The sequence below is a fragment of the Halyomorpha halys genome, unplaced genomic scaffold (assembly GCF_000696795.3).
Source record: "Halyomorpha halys isolate HHAL.00 unplaced genomic scaffold, Hhal_1.1 Scaffold269.1, whole genome shotgun sequence".
NCBI lineage: Eukaryota > Metazoa > Arthropoda > Insecta > Hemiptera > Pentatomidae > Halyomorpha > Halyomorpha halys.
In genome coordinates, this window is record NW_027112099.1 from 107,475 (window position 1) to 118,942 (window position 11,468).

The following is an 11,468-nucleotide window of genomic DNA, read 5'->3' on the forward strand; positions in this document are numbered from 1 at the left end:
ATATTTTTTTTTTTTTAATAATTTATTTATTGATATTTACAACTGTATACACATATATACAACAAGTAAATTTGCTGTAGGTGACATAGTAACATGATAAAAACATGTGGAGAATCTACCCACTGATAGAACTCCAATAACATTTCTAGAGAAGAAGATCTCGCTTCTTTTCAGACGCCTAGGAGGATTATAAGGTTATGAAGGAGAAGCCAGGTTAGAAACAAGTAAAATATAATTAAGTCATCATATCTAACTGAAATAAATGTTTCCCGAGATACAGTAATGCCTAATAACCATTTTATTCAAATAGAACTTTAGAATTACCCGTTGTTGAAAATCGCCGTTTCTCTTCCGAGAACTAAGCTTGAGAAAGGAACAGCTAACGAAGAGAAGCAGTTGCGAGACTAATTTAATGAAGCCCTAGTTAGAACTCAGCACGGAATATTTCGATAGTGTATGAGATATATAGAATTAGGACCTCAGAACATTAAGCTCAATCTAGTTACCACTCTTGAATCATTTAAGGCATTACTAAAGAGGCTTAATGTGATTGAACAAACAGGAATGAACTTATTACATATTACAGACCATAAGATAATAGGAATAAAATTAAAATAATAACATCCTCTATACGAAAAATAGTACAATTTAATAAACTTTAGAGAAAAATATCTGTTAATATTTTTTTATAATTTATTTATTGTAATTTACAGCAGTATATACAACAATGAATATACAACAATATATATACAACAAATGAATTTGCTATAGGTGACATAGTGACATTATACAAACGTGGAGAATCTACCCCTTGATAGAACTCCAATAACATTTCTGGAGGAGAAGATCCCGAGGCCATCTTCTTTTCAGACGCAAAGGAGGATAATTAGGTAATGCAGGAGAAGCCAGGTTATAAATAAGTTGATTTGGGAGGTTGGGGAGTTTATCATGGAAGGATTGGTATCTGGTTCTGGCGAAAACGGCAATATATGAGACATTGAGGTCCTGATGGATGACTTGATTCGTGACAAAGTAAGAGCATTAAGGATTTTACGAAAGATTTTAGGCTATAAGGATTAGATTCGAAAGGAATTTGATGGTTTAGTGGATGGAGCCCCAAAGCTCAACTTCGTATGTCCAGATAGGTCTTGTAGATCAGTCTTTGTTAATGGATTGGCAGTTTAGACCGTTTGTCTAATAAATGCTGTAATAGTGGGAATCGGTGAGCAGTCTCCAGTCGTTTCAGATTGTATGAGGATTCCATGTCAGTCGTTTGTCGAGATGTAGTCCTACGTAACGGATCTGTTCGACAGGAATAAGTGGGGTATTAGTAAACGATACTGTGGAGCAAGAGGTCATGGGTTTACGACTGAGGGTAAATGTAATTTGGTGGGATTTATTTTAATTCTCCAATTTTGGTACCATTCTGTTAATATTTAAAACAAAAGATGAATAAGTTATATTTGCATGGTTTCAGTTTTTATTTTTAATTTTCACTTTTTCGGTTTTTCATTTTTTTTGGGAGAAAACACATTTTCAGAAATAAAACAGTGATATAGAACTCTAGAATATCGTTGGAAAACGGTAGATTTTAGAAAAATAATATTCAACTAACAAGATCATAGCATAAAATGGAGAATGGAAAAGAAATAGTTTTTCTGTTTAACCAGCTACATACTATTGCCATGGTGACATAGTTATTAAATAATTACTTTTTTAATTTCACTTAACCTATACATATACATCCACAAAATTAGTTTTAGTATGTTCAATACTGATTCAATAACAATCCATCATAGAATAAGTGGTTATTTTAGTTAACTGTAACATTTTTATATTTTTATCATACTTTGGCATAAAAATAAATATTAAAACTTTGTAAAGAAAAATTTATTATTTCTGTTAAAATTGAAGTTTGTCAATATGTCGATTGAAAGTTTCATTTGGAAAATTAGTAAAAGGATATATAGTCGCAATGAATAACATAAAAATATCTGTTCTGAACGAGCTATGATTAATTTCATCTTAAAATAGGGTCGAAAATAGTGATGCGCGCACCAATTCTTTTTCTATAAGTTTTGATTTGAGTTTTTCTATCAGTTTTCATTTCAGTGCTGAACTGTTTTTTAAAAAAATGTAATTAACAACTGGCACTGTTAGTACACATACATTTTGTCAAAACATAGGCATGAACTAAAAATTAAATAAAAAAATGTGTACCTTCTGTTTTAATGTTCTTGGTTGTTTTTGTATCTTTTTAGCCCTGATGAAGCCCTACAAAGTGGGGCGAAACGTCGGAAAATAAATAGTTGTAAACTATTTTTGTTTCTTTTGTATCTTTTTAGCCCTGATGAAGCCCTACAAAGTGGGGCGAAACGTCGGATAATCAATAGTTAAAAACTATTTTGTTCTTTTTGACCACAGCCTTGACCATCTTCTTCATATTTTAAATTATATGGTCAACTATTAACAAAAAATATGTCTTTTATTTTCCAACACCTCAAGTCATAACTTTTTCTTCTTATAAATTTAACCAAAAAAAACTTCTTGTACTTATCATAGTAAAGTAGTTTAAATATACTAGTTACTATTACAAAAATAAATCAGGTAGTATATCAATACTAGTCCAACATATCAAACATATTTATATTCCTATGATATAAATGTTAGGATTATGTGATTTCGTATTTTCGATAGGTAATAAAAAATTATTTATAAAGATTGCTTAATAATTCTGAATTACTAATGGTTGGTAAAAATGAGAAACATAATTGTGCTATTCAATAATACCGATCAAGTTATTCATTTATAATAAACATGGACTAAAAACATTACATAGCCTAATACAACATTCTAATAGGAGAATCCATATTGTATATTTTGATTTTCTTTTTCTAAAATTTAATCTGTATACAATTTCTGGTACCTATATTATGCGGCAAAATAACAAATTCACAGTGGAATAAATTATACATGGAACAAAAATATGTAAAACATCTAATACATTTCTTTTGAGAACCAATAATTTGTTTGAGGGTTTCTAAAACCTAATATTTCTTGGTTAATATCTTTGAATGTAGATTCAAAGTGTGTTCAGGAACCATTTATGTCTTCATTACGCTCTGCGTTTAGCTCATCACATTTATTTTTTTCTAAAAGCTTTATTTATTATTTAGCGCATCATATTTTGGTTTTCTATTGGATATTTAAAAAAGCCAATTTTATAGGAAATTTATAATTTTTTTTTGGCATGAAATGAAGACGTATTAATTATCATGTGAAAATTGAGAGTAAACGGATAATTAAGTGTGGTTGATTTTCAACACCTTAATATTTTAGATAATATAAAATATTATATACTGTAGACTATATTTCAGAGACTCCAAATTAAAAAAAAAAAAAAGAAATATTTTGCCATTACTCTATTATTACGATTATATCCTGAACGGGGGATAGATTTTATTACTTTTTTCTAATTAAGGCTTGCGCACTAAGTCGGGCTTAATGCGCTTTAGTGACTGCAAAATGGCCGAAAAAACTATTTTATGAAAGATATATTTTTTTAGTGGGCTTTTTAGCCAGAGTAATAAGGAAAATCGTGAAATTTGATACGCCGAATATTTTTTAAACAAATTTTAGGATATCTATTTCATTCAAGGAATTTTAAGAATCAATGATAATGTTAGAATTATTATTGAGCAATCAGGAAAATTTAATTCTAATCAAGTTTTCGAGAAAGTTGTATTTCTAATACAATGAAAATAATTAATTCAATTAAAAAAATATTAAATTAAATAAGATAAATAAAAGCATGTACGTTACCATGGAAGAAAAATAAAACATTGATTTTAATGAAAAATTGCCGGTGATTAAAGAAAAACTTAAATTAAAAAAATCAAAGTATAAGTGAAATTTATGTTATAATAAGTCTATGTGTACCTCAGCTGGTATTAATATTAACTTTATGAGTTTCGAACTAATAGCTGACTTTATTTTTTTTTTATTTGTCTACCTTAGAATAATAATTTTACCCCTAAATAAATGAGCTAATATTTTTTGTAGAATAAAAGCAGGAGTTCTCAAATTTAGTAGAGAATTTATTTGATTTACACGGCAAAGTTTATCATGGTGAATATAGAGTTTACCTCGGGCCCTATATACATTGTAAATAGGTGGTGTTTAACCCCGTGCGACATAAAGGGCGTTGATAAACTTATTTTCGAAGGTATTATGTGTCAGGGCTCCAAAGAATAATTAATGAGCTTGTCGGTAGGTGACCCTCATCAACCCATAACACCTGCCTAAAGCCATTATGTCATCCATTTTTCCACATCACCCCTGTGATAAGGGAGCATGATCGAAATCCTGAATAAACATACATTTATGAATCTATCCAGGGATTGATTTGCAGATGTGGTGGTAGACTTTGATCTACTTTCGGTATATATTAGTTTACTTCCTCATTATTTTATAATCAAGTAAATCGGTATACCAAATTATATTTTGGTTAATCCAATGTCTAATAGAGATATTATTATTGTAATAGATATATTATTTTATCATAATGTTATTTTATTTATTTATTTTTTTCATACACATAGTTTGATTATGTTCATTTTGTTTATCCTTCTGTTTGTATATATTTTAAGAGAGACTTTTATTTATTTGTATTCTTATTTTATTTTATTTTAGTATGAATGTGATCATCTATCACTATTAACTATGGCTTTTATTAAATGCTATATTACTATAGAATCAAAATCGAAAATAATAATAATATACTTAAAAACAAAAATAAAATATTTAATAATTATTATGATATAATAAGATTGATTATACTAAGGAACCTGCACGTGTGCCATCCAGTTTAACTCCAGTCAGACCTGACCTGTTATTTCCGTCTTTTTCGTCATTCTCTATTACCTTTTACGACTTTCTAGGTTAAATATTCTTATTTATAAAATCTTTGGCTTCCATGCGATATACTATATAGCAGGTGTGCCCAACTTTTCTGTATATAAGATATACATCTTATAATGTGTGATGATCGACTTATCACACGAGTAGTCTAAGGGGGAAGAAGGGGTGTGAAATGTTACTGTGTATCAGTATCAGGTGGAGCAGGGTATGTGTGGATAAGTAATATAAATATGTTCAAAACTATTTTTTATGTTTTAAATCACTTATTAATTTTTCGAGAATAGACTCACGAAGAAAATAAATTTCCAGACCTAACTTTTGATAGCATTCCGTACATATATTGCCAAGAAAATTCGATTTTCCGATACTTTTTCAAGATAGAGTTTTACTAAGTTAAAACGAGTTTTAATTTTCTTATCAACTGTAATGCTTATGTTGAACTATTTGTTCGTAAATATGAAAAAGTTATAAGCCTGCATTGTTATAAAGCTGCAGAGTATGGCTGATAATTTGATTTCAATATTTCACACTTTTTTGGCCTGGATAATGTATCATGAAAGAATAATATGGCTTAATTTTAGCTAATCAATAAGTTGATCGTTGAGTACACATCATACTGAAATACACATACAAGGCTTATCTACCTGCGTAAAAGATAACAATAATTTTTTAAAGAGCTAAAAAAACTCACATGTAGGGGAATTAAAAGAACATGGATAGTAAATAACTTTTGATCCATATGAAATATGTCTGAAACTATTGCTTGAAAGTTTTGTCCTCTTCAATCGCTTCGAAGTCCATGGTACACGGAATTCGACCCCAGACAGTGCAAGCCATCGACGATTAACCAAAATTGGTCTCAGGACTGTTTGTAGCTCAGTTGGTTTGGCCTAGGTCTGTGGATCTCAGATCTGCGGGCGGGGGCAGCCGGCGTTAGAATAGGTTGTTCACCTGTTGATGACTTGGCTAACACTGCTTTCGCTGTGAATTGCCTTAAAAAAAAAAAATAGGCTCGCGATCAACTTGTTGGCCACCCCTGCTCTGTAGTGCTGTCTACGATAGCAACTCTATTGCATCTCTATTAGTATTTTTCTTGTTAACTCCTTTAAGTTAATTCGCAAATCCTTTTACTGTTTATATTTATCCATTTTTTATATGTTAAAACATGGAATGGTTAATTATTTCAAACACATAAAATACAATGTACTTTAGAAGAATTTTTTTTTAAATCCGAATTTAAGCATTGTCATACAATTTCAACAAAGATAACCCTGTCTAATATTAATTAATACCTAATTTTACATTACTTATCTGAATCAAAATCATTGAAGCCGTTTCTCTTAAAAAAGTTTAGAATCAATTCCATAAAATGTGACTTTAGGTAAGTTGATTTTAATGAAATTTAGATTATTTTTTCATCGTCATATCATTGCTATTTCTAATAATGCTTTGTGATTAGCCAAGAAAGGAAAAATATTCAAGTTTTGAGGTTTTATACATTGTATTAAAAAAACAGATATTTCATTGCAATTGACTTACATAATCAAATAATTAATTAAAAAAACCAGTTTACAATAATTTGCAATGTTTAAACTATTCATACCCATTACTATGGAACAAATTAATTGGCAATTGAAATATTTCTTAATATTCATAACAAATTAGTGATTCATTTAGTCAATTAAATCGAAACATATTATACAAAGTCGATCTAAGAGAAAATAAATACATACTAGATATATCAAATTAAATATTTATTATATATTAAAAAAACAACATAACATATTTTATGGAAAAAAAACAGAGTTATGTATAGTCGTATCCATGTTAATTATTTATAAAAAATTAGAGATTCAGAGATTAATATAGCACAGCTGAACAGAAAAAAAAAGTATAGAATAAAAATGTTAAATTGGCAGTAATTAAGATAAGAACGCACATACCATCATTAAGCCAATTAAAATGTGTAGGTAAATGACCTTTTGTAAGAAGATTTAATCACGTGATTTCAAACTCTTCTTCTTTTCTTTTTTATCTTTATTATTATTTACCACATGTTACATAAGTAATTGACCAACATAAAATAAATAGAAAAAAATTAATAATAAATTTATTTATCAATAATCTGCCACATACTTTGGCAATAAGTAATAGTGATATAATTGTTCATATTCACACTAAAAGCAAAAATAAAATATAGTAAAATAAAAATTAATAAAAAAAAGCTGGACATTGCCAGAACTCTAAATGCTGAATTTATTTACTATTGGTCTCGTGACCAACCTTCAACCGTTTCAACCATCGAAGTGGATTGTGGGGATTATTGGAACTGGATAAAGATTGGACCAACAGATTTAGACGATTGGAAGGGCTTTTATGGAATTTTGAGAAATTGGTTGGTAAAATTACAAGGATATAGGGTTATAACGGTAATGGTGTAGTGTTCCGTTGGGAACGTAATATGGTGCATTGACGATCTGAGGGTTTTGGATTGAAAGAATTGGATACGTTTGATGTAAATTTGGTACATTGCATTGAATCAATGTAATAGGTTTAACTGTTTCCCAAGTTCCAAGTCCGTAGGTCCACATAGTCTAAGAATTGTTTTGTAAATTGGAAATTTATTTTATATTGAGAGATGCTGTCCTATAGGTCCTGCTGAGTATCCTGAATAAGAGGCTGAATCGTTTAGTTTCTGTCTTTTAAGCCTAGTATAGGGATTATAGGTAAGCCTTTTGTCTGGGATGAGGCCAAGATATCGCCTTGTGTAGGATCTGGGTAATAGGATTCTATTAAATACAACAGAACAGGAACTGCAGCGGATGGTGATCACATGGGTGCATTTAGAATCGTTAACTTTTATCCGTCATCGATTACGCCATTGCTCGGTCTGGATGAGTGTATTTCAAGATTAGATGAGGCAGTTACAGAATCAGGATGAGAATAAGTTGGTTATATCGTCTGCAAATGTTTCTAGAAACGTGTTGGGATAGATTGGAATACTAGAATTGAACAGAACAGGACCCAAATCACTGCCTTAGGGGAACCCTGCCTTGACGGAATAGAGATTTGAGTACTTGGAGCCACTGCATACTCAGAAGGAGCTATCTGAGAGGTAGGATTGGAGGGTTCAGAATCAGGTTAAGGTAATATAGACTCGAGCCTAAAAAACAATCCGGCGTGCCATTGCCATACCCAGTCGAAATCTTGTGCTATGTCCAGAAATGCACCCAAGCAGTATTGTTTCTTTTCAAGTAATAAGGAGACATAGTCGACGACTTGTTAGACCGTTGCGTGCCTTCGACAGAATCTAAATTGATGAGTAGGAAAGCTCTGTGATTCAACTACGGATAGAATACGTTTTAGAAGATTTCTTTCAAAACGCGTTGAGAGGGTGTAGGAAGGTTTCCTGGTTTTATAAAGAGAATTTTAATAAGCTGTTTCCACAGGATAGAAACATGGGTTGTTCTAAGGATAAACTTATAAATTTTATATGAAATATTATGGCTTTCAGGGGAAATTGACAAAGGATTTGAGGAATAAGAAGATCGTATCGTGAGCATGTCTTTTTTTTAAATATAATTATTTATTGATATTTACAACTGTATTAAATATATAAAATAAGTGAATGTGATGTAGGTTTTATTACAATGGCATTTTACCCATTGGTAGAATTCCATTCGTATATATTTAGTTGGTATTTTACCTCAGAGAGGGTGGTGACAGCTTAAGGAGGTAGGGAGAGAATTTCTTCTGAATAAGTTACTTTGGTTAGTCAAAGAAAGAGGTCTCTCAACCAGTACCTAATCATATTACCTTTTTAAAGCCAAAAAATAAGTCGTTCCCTTTTTCATAATAAGTAGTTAATGAATGTTAAGGTGATAACAAATCTATAAAATTTCTGTTGAGGTAATTGTGAAGTTGTTCGTGAAGAATTCATATATTTCGGTTAACTGTTGGTAGATATAGGCCAGTTAAACAGGGTTTTCTAAGGCGCTTACTATGCAATTTTTTTATCGGTTTTAATAATAGAAGTATTCAATTTATAGCTTTTATAAGTTGATCTTTCTATTTACTTTAAATATTTGTTTGAATGTTTATATAGATTTTAGAAAATAGATATATTTTTGTTTTTCAGTTTTAGTTTTGCAAATTAGGCGAAAAAAAAAGAAAAGAGTAAAGTAGTCTGTCCTGTTTTGAGAATCTTCAGATTCAATCTAACTTGAGATCCTCAGGTCATCCTCCTATCAAACTGAAGTCCAATATAGTGTAATGGGTGCGTCTGAGGAGTTTGTTTGTCCATATTAAATTGATAACAGGTATTTTTTCGAAGAGTAAGCGCACAAAATGCATAATGAAGGAGCCAGTAATGAACATTGAAGCACTCCTCAAAAATTAATGAATTGAAGAAATTTAAGAGTTCTGATGAGCTGAGAAAAATCTATGAAAATATTAGTGGATGAGACAGTACTTGTACGGAATGCACTTTAAAGACGGATGGATTTGATTTTGTTGGGTGTGGACAGAATGGGTAATTTCGTCCAATATTGTCCATTTTAGACAAATTAAATAAATACTAATGATTCGAACAGAATTGACGAAACCAAAAATAGAGTTTTTATCTATTTTTTCTTCTTTATCAAAAAAACAAAAAAAACATTCAAATAAAATAACAAAAAAGTGTTTTAGTTTTCATTTATTGCCCAAGCATACAATATCAATTTACTGCAAAAATGTTTAGAACTTAACGTAATATGAAAGCAATAAATGAGAAAATAGCACCATATAAAAATCTTTAGTTTCTTCTTCTTTTTTTTTTTTATTAAAGATTTAGCAAATCATAAACTATAATAAATTGATTTCCCTGCCGTATCCAAGTTGATTTCATAATTTATTCTGTTCATAACTATAGTTTGATATTTTTTTCCTATTTTTGCTGATGAAACAAAGATAAATAAATGGAGAAGACATTCAGATTATTTGCTATCAATTTTCCTCTTTCTTGATATATTTCTAATTTCTTTTACCTTACCTTTATTCAATAGAAGGCAATGGATCTATAATTTCTATCCAGAAAAAAGTTTCTAGAAATGGACTGATTTTTAAAGAAAATTGAACGATTGTACAAAAAGTCCGCCTGATGTGATGAATCCAGGCACTACGAATTTCTTCACAATCAGGACACAACTAAGTGCATACATTTTGGATGCAATAAGTCTACTATTATATTAGCTGGGGTTCAACGATCTATAAATATCTTTTCTATATATTTGATTCAATAGTCCAGAATATTAATTAAATAACATATTGCTTTTTAGTTCAGTCAATTCATGAAACATTTTCGTGGTTGTACAATTCAGTAGTCGTAAAACCACTCACTACTCTATCAAGAGATTACTTATTGGTTAAAGTTATTTTATAATCAAGTTATGTTTTGCCTTCTTTATCAAACTTATGTTCTAAATTATTCTACACATGTTAGTATTGTGGCGGACTTATACAGTTTAAGATGTGAGGTTTGTAATTAAATTAATTAAACAAACGAGTTCCCTTCTCAATGGTGTTCACGTCGCTACGATACATGTGCTTGTCTTCCTAGATTATTATTTTGGGTTCATTAGTAGTGATTAGTGGTAAAAATAGTAATTATCAATTTGTTTTTGTCATTATATTAGTTTTAATCACCCAATATGATTTTGTTGTTATTATTGCTGATTTAATGTTTGTTTTATAACCAATTGTAATTAAAAAATATATATTACTAAAAAAAAGTGTTCCATCCACTTTATCTCAACTAACATTAAATACTAAAGTATAAATAAACCCTTCATGGTCTCTCAGTCTCAAATGTAAAATCGAATCCTGCCAGTAAAACAGTAAGATACCTGGGAATTCACCTCGATCTTCTCCTTCCTTACCTGGAACCACCATTTCAAAATCAAGCCTGCGCAAGATTAGCAATGCTCTATCCTATCTTAAATACAAAATGCAAATTAAAACCAGAAACAGCTATTCTTATTTTTAAAACAATTCTCAGGCTACTACTAATGTATGGCTGTGAAGTTTGGGGAGCGGTATGTTTACAAAAAGGAAAAAAAAATACAATATTTTCAAAATAAATATGCAGTCCTAAGAATTGCAGTGGTTGCTCCTTAGTTTGTAAGAAACAGTCAATTGCACTGAGAATTACAAATAAAGACAAAAAGAAGATTTCAATAAAAAAAAAAAAAATCATGAAGTTCCACTACCAGTTACTAACAGTTAAAAGGCAGTGACCTACAACTCGGGAAACCCAACCATAACCGGATGACTGAAGCCCAGGCTGGTGCAGGACGTCCTGTTATAATTTCTCTATTTATGATTTCTATTATAGTCACTCTAAAATTGCATTTTTTGTTTTCTTCATCTTTTCTTAAATTAACTTTCTTTTTTTCCATTAGAATTCAATTATTTATTTTGTTAAATCCATAAATGCCATTATTTTTGTTATTAACTTCACATTTATTTTACATTAAAAATTATTATTTTAATATATTTATTTTATCTTA